Here is a 12517-nt window from a genome sequence, read left to right on the forward strand (position 1 = left end):
TCAGATACTATTATCTAGGTACTTCAGGGAAGAGCTAGAGCAGAGGATAAGGGGACAGGCCTGCCCTAGGAAGGCCCTATAGAGTCTGCTTGCTTAAAGAAGCACTGCAAGGAAACATCTTAATATCATCTCTTGGCCCTCTTGGATTTCACTCAATGGAATATCTTCTCTTCCTCACATTTCCTAACACTAGGAAACATTTCTTGTGTGATACCTGTTGCTTCAAAGTTCAGATGAAATTTCTTCCCTTATTTGATATAACACTCTAATAAGCATCTAAGTAGCTAAAGTTTTACAAATAGGATACTATGGGAGGAAATTTAAGTGAAAATGTATGAGTAAGGAAATGTTAATTTATGCTTGCTGTCATAGATAAAATCCCTAATTTTTAGTGGCTTAAAATGACAACGTTTTCCTTCTTACTCGTGCCACACTGTCCATCTTGGATGGGCAAGGAGGGATCTTTGCATGACTGTATTCCAGGATCTAGGCAGACAGAACAGGCCTTATTTGGGAAACTGCCCGTCATCATGGAAGAGGGAAAAATGACCTTCCAGAGGGTATGCCTTGGCTGTTAAGTATTCTGGCCCACAAGTGATTTGTGTTATCCACAACTCATTTGCCAGATCAAGCTTCATAACCTTCCTCAACAAGAAGGAAGCCAGGAAGGAGCTTACTTTACAAGCCTTCTTGTGATTGGAATGGGAGACTAGTAACATATAATGAACATCACTTCACACAATCATATTCTACCTATTTGGCCACACATACGGGGCTTATTCTTTTCTGCATGGAACATATACTATCTTTTTCCCCATGGAAGAAAATTAAAAAGTATTATCCAGAGCCCTGCCCTCACGCCCCAGCCCCCGCCCCGCCCCGCCCGCCCCCCCCCCCCCCCCCCCCCACCCCACCCCACCCCCTGAATAAATCCAGGTCTCGCGGGATCAACCTCCCAGCTCAGCTTTACTTTCTTGCTGGGACTGAGCTGCAGTTTTGGCGGAGCTGACCCGGAGCCCAGCTGCCCTGGAGCCCAGGCCCAGGTGAGGGTGGTGGGACACTCAACCGCGCCCCACCCGCGGTGGCTTCTATTAGTCTTCTTAAGTGTTTCTTAATAACCTGTGGGCTCCGACAAAGCTCGCTGGCATCACGCTTGTGGCTGAACTGGATCTGGGATTTGCCAGGGCTTTGGCGTCTGATTGACACCTGGCAGAGTGGACGCAGACAGGAGGGTTGGTCTCCTTAGTACTTTTTGGAGCTTCAGCTTCTGGACAGCACAGGCCTGTCCAGGCAGACAGGAGCCCGGCTGCTTCAGGACCTGCTGGGAGGTGCCACCGCGGGAGTAAAAGGTAAAGAAAACCTGGGGAGAGGCTTCCTGGATGTGGCTGACTGCTGGGCAGGGGTGGGGTGTGTGTGGGGTTCCATTTTCAGAGGAAGGGCTTGATGCGGAAATTGGTGGATTTCAGGTAGTTTTGTGTGTGGTGTAGACAGTTGCCTTTCTTTGGTGTGTGGTACCTAATATGCTTGGTATCATTGATTGGTGGAGTTTCCCAGTGTATGCCCTTGGCAGCTGTGTCGTAAATTAACTGACCACGTACACCTGGGTTTATTTCTGGGGTCTCAGTCCTGTTCCTCTGGTGCAAGTGTGTGCTGCTGTGCCAATTCTGGTTCCTCAGCTTCTTCCTTGTGTAGTTTGAAGTCAGGAAGAGAATTGACTTCAGCTGTGCTCTCCTTTCTTCGGCTCAAACCATCCAATTTGGGGTCCTTTTTGGTTCCACACAGATGATAGGATTGTTTGCTTTGTTTCCTTGAAAAATGGTGTTTTAATTGTGTAAGAGAGTGAATTGAATGTGTGTACTGCTGTGGCTGGATGAACGTTTTAACAATATTGTTCTGATACCTGATCACAGAATATGTTACCATGTATGTTTTGCTTCAATTTCTTTATTAGTATCTTGTAATTATTATTGTGCAGGTTTTTCACATAATTGGTTCAGTTTATACCCAGGTATTTTGTTCTTTTTGATGCAGTTGTAAATGGGATTATTTTCTTAATTTTTCTTTTTGCTACTTCTCGTTCTTAGTTATTGATTTTTAGTGAATTACTGATTGTTGTGTATTGCTTTCGTATCATGCTAACTTTACTAAATTCATGTATTATGACTCCTACCTTTTAGTGGTTTGATAGGGGAAATTGTAATTCAAAAATCCCACTGTTTCTCCAGTATCCCAGGTCTTTCACAACCCCCAGGACCTAGTGACTGCTAATAGCTTCTCTCAGTACCTTTTAATAGTATGTGCTTTCCTACAAGAACGGTTAAAACCATTTTTGAGTGAACTGAATCTGGTTAGGGCTTGGCTCCTAAAATGAAATTTGATGTCTTAACTACTTTTCTAACGTGTTTGTTTTGAAAAGTTCTTTACTTTCTAGTAATTTCAAACATACAGAAAATCTGTAGTAGCAGTATGTGTAAGTTAGATTCCCTAAGCGTCATTAATTTACCACCTGTGCCAAATTAAAGGACAATTTCCATTATGTTTTACCCCTAAAGGGAACACCCACATACACCCTCATATGAGAAATCATTGTGGTTTTCAACTTCTAACCCAATTCATAGGCTACCTTCCACTTTCCCCACCTGACCCAAAGCATGACAATGTCTTTTTCCATTCTGATCCGTTTTCTTTGCCTGGACGCGTTCTTGAGACTTTCCCTCATTTCCATAACCTTGAGGGTTTTTTTTTTTTTTTTTTGGAGGGCCACACCTGTGGCATATGGAAGTTACTAGGCTAGGGGTTGGATAGGAGCTACAGCTGCTGGCCTACACCACAGCAACGTGAGGTCTGAGCCGCGTTTGTGATTGGCACCACAGCTCACGGCAAGGTGGGATTGCTAACTCACTGAGTGAGGCCAGGGATCTATCCCGAATCCTCATAGAGACGAGTTGGATTTGTGTGCGGGAACTCCCACCTTGATGGATTTAAAGAACACTAGGTGAGTATGGTCTAAGTAGCTTTTTCTGTATGGCTTCTTCCGCTTAGGATGTTTTCAGTGTTCTTGGATATTGTAACAGTATCAGCACTTCCTTCAAGTTTTCCGTGGTGATTAAATCTATCAAATATAACCTTTACTATTTAAACTGTTTAAAGTAATATTGTTCTATGACATTATCTACATTTACCTTGTTGTACAGAATCCTCGCCATCCATCTCTCACACTTTTTCATTTTTTTCCCAGGGAAACTGTGTCATTAAACAGTAACTCCCTTTGACACTTGTCAGCTATATTCTACCTTCTGTTTCTGAATTTCAGTTCTCTGGATATGGCTCATAGAAGTGGGATTATATAAGGTTTGTGTCCTTTTGTGACCAGCACGATGACTTTAGGGTTCATAGATGTTGTAGCATGTGTCTGAATTTCCTTAGTTTTTGAAGCCAAATAATATCAAATAATACCCTTTTGTGTATATATCAAATTTTATTGATTCACTTGTCCATGGACCCCTTGGGTTGCTTCTCCTTTTAGCCAGTGTGAGTAATGCTGCTCTGAATAACAAGTGTACAAATATCTTTCACCCTGTGCTCTCAAATGTTTTGGATAGTTGATGGATCATCCGTTAATTTATATTTTAGTTTTTTTTTTTTTTTTTGGTCTTTTTAAGGCCGTACCTGTGGCATATGGAAGTTCCCAGGCTAGGGGTCGAATGGTAACTGTGGATGCCGGCCTACGCCACAGCAACTTGGAATCTGAACCTTGACTGTGGTCTGCATCACAGTTCATGAGCAAGCCAGATCCTTAACCCACTGAGCAAGGCTAGGGATCCAACCCATGTCCTCATGGGTGCTAGTCGGGTTCCTTAACCACTGAGCTATGATGGGAACTTTCTATATTTTAGTTTTTAATGAAACACCATGCTGTTTTCCGCAATGGATGCATCATTTTACTCTCTTTAGGTATATGGCAGAATAATATGGAACTTCATAGATCCACGCTCTTTTCCACTCATCTACTGATGCCTGAATTGTTTCTACCATTGGGCCAATGTCAACAATGCTGCTATGAATATCCATGGACAAGTTTTTGTTCGAACACATTTTTTTGATTATTTGTGGCATATATCTAGGAGTAGAGTTCTTGAACCAACCTGTAATTGTATTTTTTTATCTTTTTGAGGAAACGCCAAACTGTTGTATACATTGCCTGCCCCATTTTACATTTCCACAAGCAATATGTAAGGGTTCCAGTTTCTCTACATTGTTGCCAGCATTTTTGTTTGTCCTTGATTATAACCATTTAACATATCTGAAAACAGTTTTATGTAGTCATAACACCTAGTCACTATGTAACTTAACATCCTAGTCAGCATCTAGGATTTTCTGATGATTCATGGTGGTTTATAAATTGTGGAAATTCTTCCACGCTAATTTCTTCATTAGGTCCAGATGTGGCTCCTCTTAATTAATAGATTTGAGAGCTAAAAAAAATTGGCTGTTTTCCAAACTAAATATACAATGGTTGAGTAGGATAACCAGAATAAACACTTATTTGGTAATGGAAAGAAAGGAAGACTCAGAAGTCATTGATTCATAGCAGGTTTTTTGTTGTTGTTGTTGTTTTTTTTTTTTTTGGCAGTGCTTAAGGCTTGCAGAAGTTCCCAAGCCAAGGACTGAAGCCCTGCCACAGCAGTAACCCACACGGCTGCAGCACAAGAGAACTCCTCATAGCAGTTCTGACTGTCTGTTATTAGGCAGAAGTTGCAAAGACCTGCTACCTTATTCTCCTCAGTTCTAATTCTGGTTTCTCAGTGTGTGGTTCTCTAGATCTTAGCTCTAACCTCTCTGAGGTTCTTCCTTTCTCACCATCCTCTTTGTCTAAAAATGAGAATTAGAGAATGTGCCTTCCCTTCAGTCGGGCAGCTTTTCAGTCTGCTTCCTTTGCATAGAAGGTTAATAATTTCTTCTCCCCCAACCCACTATTCCCTTACTCTTCCTTTACAGGCTTCTGATTTATTTTACTTACAGGTGTTTTAAAAGCGTAGACTTCTTGTTTATTTGATTCCAGTCACCTCCATTTGCCAATAGGCATACTCTGTGTATATACATAAAGGAAGAGGTTTTTTCTCCTTAAACAATTTTGACAAATTGAAAGGATTTACTGGGTTTCATCTCAGTCCATTCAGTGATTTAAACAAGCAGGGTAAGTACATACTCTTGACTTAATTCTTGCTATTAGATTGAGGTTTAATTTTTCATATTTTGAGATTGAGAAACTCTAAGAGCCCCTGAATGTGTAGATTCTTTGTATTATCTGTTATTCTTGCGTATAATTGGACCAATTCTTTTCTGAGGCCTACCCTTTTAAAACTTTGCAAAGTACAACAAATAGTAACTGGGACACATTGCTAATCTCCCAGGAGAAATACAAGGTCATTAGATGTGAGATCTGTCTTATAAATCATTGCATTCAGTGTTGTGGTGGTACATGTTTAATAGCCAGCTCTCCAGGAAAAAAAAAAGCGCTATGATTTGTAGTGCTTCTCAATTTCAGTGGTATAAATTCTCCCACTATAGCAGACTTAAGTTACCAACATGGCATTATAAAACCGAAGTTGGGAAGAGAGACTCACTTATCTCCTAGACACTATGGGATGCAGAAAACTCTAGCACACTACTGATTGCAGATGGTCATTTTACCAAATATTTTGCAGTTGCTTGATGTGGGGTGTCATTCTTCCAGTCTCTCCTACAACATGCTCCTAGCCCAAAGCCAATGCCAACTGTTTTAGATTTTTTTCTTTTTAGGGTTGCACCTGCAGCATATGGAAGTTCCTGGGCTAGGGGTCAGATCAAGCTGCAGCTGCCAGCCCGTGCCACAGCCATAGCAGCGTGGGATCCGAGCTGTGTCTGCGACCTATACCACAGCTCACGGCAATGCCAAAACCTTAACCCACTGAGTTAGGCCAGGAATTGGGAACCTGCATCCTCATGGACACTAGTTGGGTTGGTAACCTGCTGAGCCACAACAGGAACTCTCTGTTTTAGATTATTTTTAATGGCAATTCTCCATGTGTAAGTACCAATGTCTGTATTGGTTAGCATGGGCTAGCTAGGTTATGCTGCTGTAGCAGATAAAGCCAAAATCTCAGTGGCTTGAGGAAAAAGTTCATTTCTTACTCATACTACCATGCCTATCCCAGTATTTTTGGGGCCCAAACCCAGGCACTATCACCTGGATCATTGTAAACCAGCGTGGTGGGGTGGGGAGAGACCTATGGAGGTTGGTTAACTGGGCAACTAAATGAATTGTCCTCAGGAGCAATGGGTACACTTCTGTTGACAACTCATGGATCAGAATCAGTGACAAAAGCTACAAAATACGTGGAAGCAGAGAAGAGAAAATAGTTTGTGGTCAACACTAGTGGCTATCACAACTCTTAACAGTAGAGATGCCTTGAGAAAATTACACAGTTGATGTAATTTTCCAAGCAACTTGAGCAATGTTTTCTTATTGTTTCCCTGTCTTATGTAGATTTTAATCAGTAAAGAATAAGAAAATACCCAATGGCGGTAATTATCTTTTACGAAGCTCTTCATATAATCTAACAAAGATTTTTGATTATTCCTCTAGTAACTCTGCTTAAAGTCAGTATATATAGTACGATATCTAATAGATTTAAAAACGCACATGCATGTTAAGCATGTTAGATATCATAAGGAAATAACTGAAAATTTTCATCGTTGAAATCAGTTTCCAAGTTTTCATAAAATTTTTTTCCAGTTTTGTGTTTTGTAGCTGCAAACATGTACTTCCTTTATCATGAGACAAATTCAGATATTAAAAAGCTGACATAATTTTGCATAATCTATTTTAATAGCTCAATGCAAAAATACAATCATGGAAATGAAAGGCCTAGATAGAAGTACAACACAGCATTGTTTTTGTCCTGAGTGATAAGATTACATAGGATTCAAAAAATTTTTTTTCCTTTTTTCACATTTCCTATAATGATTGTTCTTATAGTTTCATTGTTATTGTTACTACATTCTCTCTATACTCACAACTCATTCTCAACAGATGTGAGAGTTTTTATCATAAACGGTTCTTAATTTTGTCAAATGCTTTTTTGCATCTACTGAGATGATCATATGATTTTCATCCTTCATTTTGTTAATGTGGTGTATCACAGTGATGGATGTGTAGAAGTTGAACCATCCCTGGAGTAAATCGCACTTAATCATGGAGTATAACCTTGTTTGTTTTTTGGTTGCACTCACTGCATGTGGAACTTCCTGGGCCAGGGATTGAACCTTCTCCCTTGTGACTTGTACCACAGCTGCAGCAACAGCAACCCCCAACCCTGGATCCTTAACTTGCTTTGCCCGAGGGGAACTTCCTATGATCTTTTCAATGTATTGTTGAATTTGGTTGTGAATATTTTGTTGAGGATTTTTGAATCTGTGTTCATCAGGGATATTGACCTCTAATATTCTTTTCTTATCCTTGTCTGGTTTTGTATCAGGGTAAAATGAAATTGGGAGTGTGCTCTCTTCCCTTTTTTTGGAAGAATTTGAGAAGAATTGGTATGAATTCTTCTTCGAATGTTTTTGGTAGATCACCAATGAAGCTGTCTGCTCTTGAAATTTTGCTTTTTGGGAGGTTTTGATTACTGATTCAATCTTCTTACAAGTAATTGGTCTGTTCAGACTTTCTATTTCTTCATGATTCAATGTCGATAGGTTTATGTTTCTGGGAATTTATCCCTTTCCTCTAGGTTTTCCAACTCTGGATGTGTAATTGATCATAGTCTCTTATGATCCTCTTTATTTTTGTGGTATCTGTTATAACCTCTATGATTGTCAGTTTGAACTCTAACAGGTAAACTACTTAGCTCTATTTCATTAAGGTCTTTTTTTTTTTTTTTGAGGTTTCATCATTTTCTTTCATTTGGAACATATTCTTGTTGCTTTATTCTGCTTGACTCTTTGTTTTCTATACAGTAGATGTAACAGCCACCTCTCTCAGTCCTTGCATAGATGAACCTTGTCACTGATCTCTGCCCTAGGCCTTGGTTGTCTCTCAGTCCTTCATGATGGCCCATGCAGCCTATGATAGTGTTTTTTTTTTTAATTTTTTTTTTTTTGTTGTCTTTTTGCCATTTCTTGGGCCGTTCTCACGGCACATGGAGGTTCCCAGGCTAGGGGTCTAATTGGAGCTGTAGCCGCAGGCCTACATCAGAGCCACAGCAACATGGGATCTGAGCCACGTCTGCAACCTACATCACAGCACACGGCAATGCTGGATCCTTAACCGACTGAACAAGACCAGGAATCAAACCCACAACCTCATGGTTCCTAGTTGGATTTGTTAACCACTGTGCCACGACGGGAACTCCCCAGCCTATGATAGTTTTAATAGCTCCTAGTAGTTAAGAGTGTGCTTGGAACTCTCCATGTCCCAAAGGCGAGGAACTTGGCACCTAGATTTAGGTTAGTTGGGAGCTAGACCCTCAGACAAAAGCCAAAAAGTATGGCAATATATGTAGTCTGTAGGGGCCCAGATGAGTGTATAAGCCCTTTTCTGGGAGACACTGGTGAGCTGGGGTGAGGCAGAGGGAGCATGCAAAGTTGGCACCGAGCACCCTGTGTTCCCTGAGAGAAGCTCTGGAGGCCCCTACTTAGGGGGTCATACCTGAAGTCTGCCCCTCAGGCCAAAGCTCCAGGACAAGCAAATAGGCCTCTTTCACAGAAAGAGTAGATGTGTGTTTCAGTCAGTCTGTGCACTGCCCTGGGTGTGGGGGCCTGCTGAGAACTGCCTCTGTGATTGTTACAGTCCTGTGGGATCCAGGAATGTAAGCTCCCATGGTCCCCAGAGTCAGGGATCAAGGGGTGTCCCCTGGGCAGCAGCCACAACAGTCAGAGTCCCAGTCATTAGAACCAGGGCCCCAGATGTGTGTACAAGCTCCCCTCTGGGAGATACTGGGATTCTGTTGTGCAGCAGAGGGAGAGAGTGCCGGTAATTCCTGCCCTTTGAGGTCTCTGCAAAGGATTACAGTTGGTCCATAGATGTATGTTTAATTAGGAGCTTGCCCCTCAGGCTGCAGCTATGATGATGAGCTAAAAGGCTTCTTTCCTAGAAAGAAAGAGCTCCTGGCTCTTTTGCCTCTTGCTGCGCCCTGGGGGTGGTTGCTGTTTAAGAGCTCTTTCTCAGTAGGTTACAGTCCTGCGGGGGCCTGTGAGCATAAGCCTCACTGGCCACCCCAGCCAGACCATGTAACAGTGTACCTGATGGCAGGTGCAGAAATTGAGATGCCACACAAGGGTGTAACTCCTTTTTGGGAGATAACAGCTGGAGTGAGGCAGAATGCAGAGATTGTGTCCACTGGCCTCTGTTCCCTGAGAGCAATTCCACAAGCCACTAGATGCATGTCAGGCCAGAAGCCTTTCCTTCAGGCCAAAGGTCTTGCACAGGCAAATAGGCCTCTTTCACTGAAAGACTGAAGGAATATTTCCATATGCTATCTGTGCAGTTGCCTGGCAGTGATAATCTGCTGAGAACTGTCCCTGCAATTTTTACAGTCCCATGAGGCTCAGGAATGAAATCTGCCCCCCGTCCCACCGCACTCCTGCCCTGGCTCCCAGAGCCAGGCAATCAAGGGGCGTTGCCTGGATGGCAGCCACACATATCAGGGCACCAGATGTGTGTAAAAGCTCCCCTCCTGGAGACTCTCCAGGTGCTTTGGAGAGTGGCAGTGTGGCGGAGTGTGATGTGGCCTGCCGGCTGTAGCAAGGCAGAAGGGACGTGTAAAGGTCACATTGACAGGAAAAAGACAAAGAGAACAATAAAAGGTCTACGATTACAAAGAAAATAGAGAGATGGTGCCCACAGCCAAGCCAGACAGAGGGAGAGTATGAAAATGGCACCCACCAGTCTTAATTTCCAAAGAGTGTTCGAGCAAACTCCTGGATGTGCATGTTACTGGATGTGCATGTTAAATTTGGTGTCTGCCCCTCAGGCTGATGCTCTGATGTTAGCAAGTGAGCTTCTTAAAGTCTGCTTGCAACCAGCTGCCTCTGCCCTGGGTCTGGTGTGTCGGAGTGCAAGAGCCCTTTAAGAACTGTTTCTCAGATCCTACAGTCTTGTGGGTCTTGTGTTAAAGCCCCGTTGACTTTCAAAGGCAGATGTTTTGGGAACTTATCTCTCAGGTGTAGGTATTGTAAGTTGGGGTGCCTGATGTGGAGTTCAAATGCTTTGCTAATCAGCCAGAACCTCCAGGTTTTGAGTTGTCTTCAGATTGTGGGTCACTGTGCTGGGATGGGGTTTATGATGAGATTGTGTCTCTTCTACCCACTTGGATGTGTTCTTTTTTTCCTTCTTCACCTGATATGCAGTCATTGCTCAATGACCATTTAGGTTGGGTTCACCCCCTCCCCAGAAGAAATTGTTGCATAAGTAGCTTTACACTGAAGTGTCTATGGGAAGAGGTGAGTTCAGGATCTCCCTATGTCACCATCTTGAACCAGAACCTCCAGGACTCAGATCTTGATTCCAATATATAAATAACTTTGAGCATTCCCGTTGTGGTACAGTGGTAACAACCCAACCCAAACCTTCGTGAGGATGCAGGTTTGATCCCTGGCCTCAGTCAGTGGGTTAAGGATCCAGCATTGCCATAAGCTATGGTGTAGGTCGCAGATGCAGCTCAGATCCTCTGCTGCTGTGGCTGTGGTGTAGGCTGGCAGCTGCAGCTCTGGTTCAACCCCTAGTCTGAAAACTTTCATATGCCGCACGTATGGTCCTAAAGAGCAAAAAAAAAAAAATTTAAATGTCAACTGTAAGAAAATTTAAAAATGGTGAAAGGCTTAACAGATACTTTACCAAAGAGGATTTTATATATATAGCAAACAAGTACAGATGTTCAGCATTAGCTAATAGGAAAGTGCAAATTAAAATCATGAGACACCACTATGCACCCATTACAATGGCTAAAATTAGATACAGTGGCAGTATCAAGTGCTGATAAAGAACTAAATATAATGGCAGTAGAAAGTGCTGATAAAGATGCAACACACCTGGAACTTTCATATAGATTTTGGGAATGTAAAATGGTACAGTCACTCTGGAAAAGTTTGGCAATTTCTTACAAAATAAACCTACATTTACCACATGACCCAGTAGTCTTATTCCGGGGTATTTAAATGCTAGAAAAATGAAAACTATGTTCACACAAAAATTTGTGGACAAATATTTATAGTAGCTTTCTTCATAACCTCCAGAGTCGGAAATAACCCAGATGTCTTTCAACCTGAAAATGTGTAAACAGACTATGGCACATTCATATAGCGGAACCCTATTCCGCAATAAAAAGGATTGAGCTAGTGGAACACGCAAAAATACCTTTTGTGAACCTCAGACATACTGAATGAAAGAATTCAATCCCAGAAGGTTAGATACTATTTAATTCCATTTATATGACACTTTCCAAAACCTGAAGCTGTAGGGACAGTGCTAGCCCCAGGGATTAGGGGTGAGGGAAGGTATGATTATAGAAGGATAACAAGGGAATTTGGGGGGATGATAGACAAAGTAAGACTCAGATCAGATTTAGAGGAGCTCTGTGGAAACACCTGTCAGTAATTTCTTTCCACATTTGCTGTGATTTTCATTATGAAAATTATAACTACTTAAAATCATTCGTTCACTTAAGTTCATTTGCTTAGTGAGTTTCTCACCCCATTAGAATGTCAGCTCCGTGAGAGCAGCCTCCTCATTTGTCTTGTTCCTCATTAATTCCTAGCACTTCGAACATTGCCTGGCCCCTATAGACTCAGATATTGTTGAATGAATGAATGTTGGGCAATGGGCTGTGGTTGGTTTGAATTAAGAAAAATGATCATCGAAAGGAGTAGAAAGAGCAACTGCATCTGTAGGCCAGAGACAATTCTTCCCAGAACTTAATGGTTAAAGAAGCCACATCATACATCAAATCTGAAATACTATCAAAAACCTGATATGAGGTACTCTAGTAAGTCAGGAGTTTCCCAAGTACAGGAGTAATTCAGGAAGTGATTTGTAATACTGAACAATGAGACAGCAGAGTGTGCCCTTGATACTTCAGGAGATCATTTGGTCAGGTTGGAGTTCAATGTGCAGTCAGAACAATCCTGCTCTCCCCAACATCTGTTGTCTCTATAATAAGGTTGCATATCTTTATATTATATAGATTCTCTTAATACCTGTTGTGCTATTCTACAGGATATATGTGTGGGGCTTTTTTTTTTTTTTTTTTAAGATCCTAGAGGGTCCTACTATTCTGTTTAAACACTTACAATATCAGTCCAGGACAAGGCTCACTCTACTGCTTCAGAAATAAAAATGCCAGAGGGCTTCTGTGAACCATGTAAAGCATCCTGAATGATGGATGGTTCTGTAAGAGAAGCAACTTGAGAATAATGAGAAGGTGGCTCAAAAGAGAACATTTCAATTATCTCAGTGATAGAAAAAGTTGTTAAAAGTAGT

General features: G+C 41.8%; 1 long non-coding RNA gene across 1 annotated transcript in view; it reads left to right on the forward strand.

Moving 5' to 3' along the window:
- Positions 961-12517, forward strand: part of LOC110255421 — a 498014-nt gene continuing 486457 nt past the window's right edge. The window contains exon 1 of the long non-coding RNA XR_002335595.1: positions 961-1349. This is a non-coding gene — a long non-coding RNA (uncharacterized LOC110255421). The remainder of the gene's footprint in view (positions 1350-12517) is intronic.

Source organism: Sus scrofa, chromosome 9 (genome assembly GCF_000003025.6).
Source record: "Sus scrofa isolate TJ Tabasco breed Duroc chromosome 9, Sscrofa11.1, whole genome shotgun sequence".
Lineage (NCBI taxonomy): Eukaryota > Metazoa > Chordata > Mammalia > Artiodactyla > Suidae > Sus > Sus scrofa.